The sequence below is a fragment of the Diospyros lotus genome, chromosome 7, assembly GCF_014633365.1.
Source record: "Diospyros lotus cultivar Yz01 chromosome 7, ASM1463336v1, whole genome shotgun sequence".
In the NCBI taxonomy this organism is placed as follows: domain Eukaryota; kingdom Viridiplantae; phylum Streptophyta; class Magnoliopsida; order Ericales; family Ebenaceae; genus Diospyros; species Diospyros lotus.
In genome coordinates, this window is record NC_068344.1 from 21698347 (window position 1) to 21704257 (window position 5911).

Sequence of the window (5911 nt, forward strand, 5' to 3'; positions counted from 1 at the left end):
CATCATTGTTGCAATTGTTCTTCAATAAAAGCCAGAAAATGATTCTGCAAGCAAATGGTATTCAGTTCAGGCTTGCAAGGTTTGTTGCTCTGTCTTTGATATGTGATCATAAACTTCAAAGATGACTCTTGTTGGGTGCAATAAGATTCTGTTCAATTGAGGTTTAATTTTTTTTATCTGACATTTGTTTCAAAAATTCATCTATGATCATAAACTTCAAAGATGATTCTTGTTGTGAGTGCACTAAGATTCTGTTGAATTGAGGTTTAATTTTTTTTTATCTCTACTTTTATTTCAAAAATTCATCTAGCAGATCCCACTTAGTAAAAATAAGACTCGTTAGGAATAGCAATGGACTATATGCAGCTTTCCTTCTACTGTATCTCTTTTTTGATACCCATACCATATATGTTTGTTGATATACTTTGTTTCTTGTCGGAATGGATATCTAATACCTTTCTAATTTAAAAGAAGAATTATTTATTCTTTTTGTATTAAATTTTCAATAGAAATTTAGAGTTATTGCATTCTATGTTAGGATTGTTAATGAATATTGACTTTTTATTTGATTAAATTATATTCTAACTAAAAGATCCAACAAAAGTAGGTAACCCTAAACCCTGAACAATTGGCTTTAGTTAGGTAGCTTTAGCTTAGAAATTATTTTGTGCCTCAAAGATACCACCACATTAGCAAGAAAAATGAGTCTTTGAAATCATATAAATGTTGTCATGTGTTATCGATAAAGTTATATTTGTAAATATATTTAAAAGAGTTTATATGATTATTAATATATTTAAATGGCTACTAAAGGCGGTTAGACATGACGAAAAAGAGAGATCCATGAGCGGAAAAGATGAGTTGTGGCAGAGGAAGAGACAAATAGATGTGGTAGAGACGACCCAAGGAATGAAATGAATAGTAATTTTTATTATTAAATTAGAAAATAAATATTAAATTTGTATAGTAGTAAAAATTATAGATAAGATAAAAAAATTAGAATTGAAGTTTATTAATAAATAAATAAAATAGAAATCAAATAGAGAATAGAATAGAGAGTGTAGTTGGAGTAAGCACATTTTTTAAATAAAAAAAATAGAGAGTGAATTGTTTATAATACAATAGAATGTAGAATAAAGAACAAGGTTGAAAATAATTTAATATTACTACAAGTGTTTGGCTAGCAAATAAAAAATAAAAGTACTTTTAACAATGAAATTAGTAAAAGGATATTGACACAAGTGCTTATATATATAATTATTATTATTTAGATATAAAAATTCTTTTAAAATTTTTATAATTAAATATTATTTTAAATCATAAAGAAATTATTACATTTTTTCACTAAAAACATGTTTTATGTTATATAGATATATGTTTTATGTATGTATATGCACATATACATTTAAAAAATTAAAAAAAATAATAACAACAGTTGAGAAGCGAGACCAGTCGTCATCCCCACGAAACCCCCTATGGCTAGGGTTTCAATCCCAACCATGGGGTTTCGCCTCCATTGTTGGGAAGCCCCCAAGTGATAGTGTTTTTGCTAGGTGACAACGACAATATATATATATAGTCGCCACCTCTATTCTAAATCTTTATATATATATATATATATATAGAGTCAACCCAACAATAAAGCAAGGTAGGCAATGTCTAAGGCCCCCAAATTAGGAGGGTCCTCAATTTGAAAATTTTGTAATTTATATATATCTTTATTTTTAATAATAAATATTTTATTAAAAAAATTAAATACAAAATACAATCTAATCTTTTGTCTTCCCTTCCCTATTCCTTGCCCATTTTTTTACCGTTGTCTATTCTGTTCCCATTAAACCCAGTTTTCCCTTTCCAATTTTTTCCACTTCTGTAATACCCTGAGACATCGTGAATAAATAAGCGTAATTAGAATTTTAGTATTTATCAGTAAATTTAATAGAGTTAGGTATGTATAAATTTATTTATATTGTATAAAATATATAGTTTAAACCTAGTTAAGAATACTAGAAATTATAAGGTTTATGTATTAAAAAAATTAGAATTTTCTTTCAATATTTTAAAGTGTTATAAATTCATATATATATATGTATATATGTATATTAAAAAAATCAAAAAAATCAAATCAGAAGCAGGCGCGATGGCCATGCCCTGGCCGCGCCTGCAACACGAAATCAGAGGGCAAGGGGGGAGGATAAGGCTGAAATGGCCGTCGGGATGGCTCTTAGGACGCGTGGGTGCCCTTGATGGGACAACTCGTGGCCGATTTGGGCTATAAATAGCTGCATTCGAGCAGCTCATTTCATCAAAAATTTTACTTCGGAGATTAGGTGATTAGGGCAATGTTTGAGAGATTGGTGAGTGAGGTTTTAGTCCTTAGGTCGTCGGAAAGAAGTCTGGAGATTTTGGTGGCCAAAGGAGCAATGGAAGCAAGGAAATGAAGCCTCGCCGGAAAGTCGCGCTTTCGTCGGAGCCGAGACTTCAAGCGCTGATTTGAGGTATTTCGTGATGTTTTTTTGTATTTTAAGGCCATTTTCGAGATCGGGGGGTCGAATTTAGGAGGGATAGAAGCTTGTTTCAAAGCTTTGTGGATCGATAGGGCTCGCCGACGGCGAGGTGGCCGTCGGAGAAGACGACCCAGTTGGGTCGGGCGCGTGGTGGCATGCGCCAGCACGTGGGCTGCACGCGCGCACCAAGTAGGAAATAAAGAGAAAAAGAAAGAAAGAAAAAAAGGAAGAAATTTTCAAAAAAATCTGGAAAAAATCTCAAAAAATCTAGAATTTAATTTATGTCTTTTTTTGAGAAAAATTTTCTAGAAAATGTTAAAATAATTATTTATTTTGTGATTTTGTTATTATGGAAAACAGGGAAAAAATAGTAATTTAATCTAAAAATTATAAGAAATTTCATAAGTTTAGAAATGCTATTTTAGGAATATTAGTAAAGAAATATTGGGTTAAATGAGGATTTAGATATTTATTGTGAATTTTAAGTATATAAGACTTAGAAAATAAGAAGAAATTATGGAAATTATGAGAATTATGAGGAAAATAGGAAATTGATATTCTGGAATAAATTTAATATTTTAGGAACCCTTGAGGCCTGAGGATTGAGAAATAGCTCGTCTGGCACGTTGTTCGAGGTCGACATGCTTATCGAGGCAGCTTAATTTGTGAAATGTAAGTGGTACTTCCCAACTGGATTTAGTTTTATGGAAAATGGTTGGTTGTAGGTGATTTATGTTTCAAACCCCGATCCTCAGGGATGCTTTCATCATATTGACATGCTTTGATATGTATCCATCACGTAAACTACATACATGACATGCTATGAAATCCATATGTACACGTTGATATCATTGATCAAGCGCATTGTGGTCATAGGGAGTACGAACTGGCACCACTGCTTTACCAAGGGTGCCCCCATACACCCCTGCAGGTGGCCGTAAAAATGGTGAGTAGTATGAAGGGTGCAGTTGACCCTTACGATGAAGTAAGACATTGCATTCATGCACGAAATATGTTTTATGTACCCTTACTTAGATGATTCATCATCTAACTTGGGCTTTTCCTCTAGAATATTCAAACGTTCCATATGGAGAATATAGTAGATACGAGAATGAATGAGGCATGAAATGACATTTAGCAGAGTGCATGAGGAATGAAATATATGTTATGTAGCCTGTGTGTTTAAATTCTGCTACTTTGAATTCTGAACGTTTTAAGGAATGATGATGTATAACCTTATTTAGGGTTAATGTTGTTAGTTGAGAACTTATGTTATGTATTAAGTTATGTTGAGGATTGATGATGTAAGAATTGGTTTATGATCAATGTTAAGATATCAAGTTCGATTCTAGCTTCCGCAATTTGATGTGTATAATGATTCTCTTTTGAGAAAAACGAATGAGAATTCTGGGACGAATTCGAGGAATAATGTGGTTTAGCATTAGTTTGAAAGAAATAAAATTTCCCAGAATTATCCCAATTTATGATGCGCCCGAGAAAGCGGGGCGTTACCACTTCCCTTTCTTTCTCTCTCTCACTTCAGGTTTCACTGCTGCTTGCTTCAGCATTTGTGTGTTACTGTGTACTATTCGTGTTCGTCGTTCGATCGACGATCACTTCGGTGTTTCTAGATTATACCCCCCTCTGTCTCTCTCTTTCTCATCGTAGCCTCGCTCGCTTCAGCCTTCAGGCTTTAGCAACAACAATCAGCATATGTGTTCATCTATTCACTATGCGTTTTAATTTCTTTTTACTTTAACTTTTGCTTTTAAGTGTGTTATTTTTTAGGTTTTCTAGGCATTCTTGTGTGGGTGTTTGTTTGATTTTGATTTTGATTTGTTGTAAACTTGTGATTAGTTGTCTTTCTTTCATTTTGGCTATGTGTAGAGTCGACCCAACAATAAAGTAAGGTAGGCGGCTGCCTGCCCCCAATTTCAAAAATTTGTAATTTATATATTTTTTATTTTTTAATAATAAATATTTTATTAAAAAATTAAATACAAGATACAATCTAACCTTTTGTCTTCCCTTCCCCATTCTCTATCCAATTTTTTTAATGTTATCTATTTTGTTCCCATTAAATCCACTTTTCCCTTCCCAATTTTTCCCACTTTCCCCCATTCTCTCTCTCCCTCTTTCTCCCTCTCTCTCGCTTTAGGCTTCACTGTTGCTTGCTTCAACATCTATGTGTTATTGTGTGCTCTTCACGTTTGTCATTCGATCGACGATCACTTTGGTGTTTCTAAGTTCTGGCCTCTCTCTCTCTCTCTCTTGTAGGTTCGAGTTGCAGCCTTGCTCGCTTAAGCCTTCAGGCTTCAGCAACAACAATTAGCATTTGTGTTCACTTGTTCGATATGCGCTTTGATTTCTTTTTACTTTAACTTTTATTTTTGGGTGTGTTGTTTTTAAGGCTTTCTAGGTGTTCTTGTGTGGGTGTTTTTTTTGTTTTGGTTTGTAGTGAACTTGTGATTGGTTGTCTTTCCTTCATTTTGACCATGTAATTCACTAATTTTGAGTTAGTTAATATGCATGTGCCCTGTTTGTGAGAATTACTTTGAGAAAGAAATGAGAAGTTTTGGGTGGATGAGTTTTGGATGTTTAGATTAGATGTTCAAGGATAAAGGCGTTTAATCTTTGATCTAATTTTAAGTATTTTTATTTTATACTTTTACATACTCGTCGTGGGCAAGATAGTTTTGTCCACAATAATGAAATATGCAGCAATAGTTGTTGTTCATCAACAAAGAAAGGTAATCATCAATTTTTTTGAGAGTACATTCATGAGTAAACATTAGATATATGAAAACGAATAAATTTTTGTGTGTTGAAGGTAGTTAACAGGAGAATCGAAGGAAGATATGCTCGCAGGATCACAATACTAATCAATATGTCAGATGAGTTGTTTTTTTTTATTTTATTTAAACCTATTTACCAAAAAATTACAAACTAAAACCTTAATCAAACTTATTCTCAAAATAAAACTCTTGTGTCACATCAAAGCGACCTCATCATCCACCTGAAAATATCAAGGAAATTATGTAAACTGCTAATGCGATATTCGAATTTTGGGCAGAAACAACAATTGTGATTGCAGCCAAAGCAAAAACCAAAATTGTGGTTTTTTCCATTGAATAAAAATCACAATTGTGGTTTTGGGCAAAAATATAAACCAAAATTGTGCCTTTTTTCGTTGAGCAAAAGCTATTTATGCCCAAATGAATAAACTGAATTAGCAATTTTGTTTAGCAGAAATCACCGATTATATCTTTTCTGATGAACAGAGAGAGCTACTAGTTTGGGGAATAAGTTTGGTTGAAGTTTTATATTGTAAATTTTTTATTTAAACAAGCTTAAATTAGATTTCAATTGTATTGATATTCTTCTATGTCTATTGTCATTTTTTT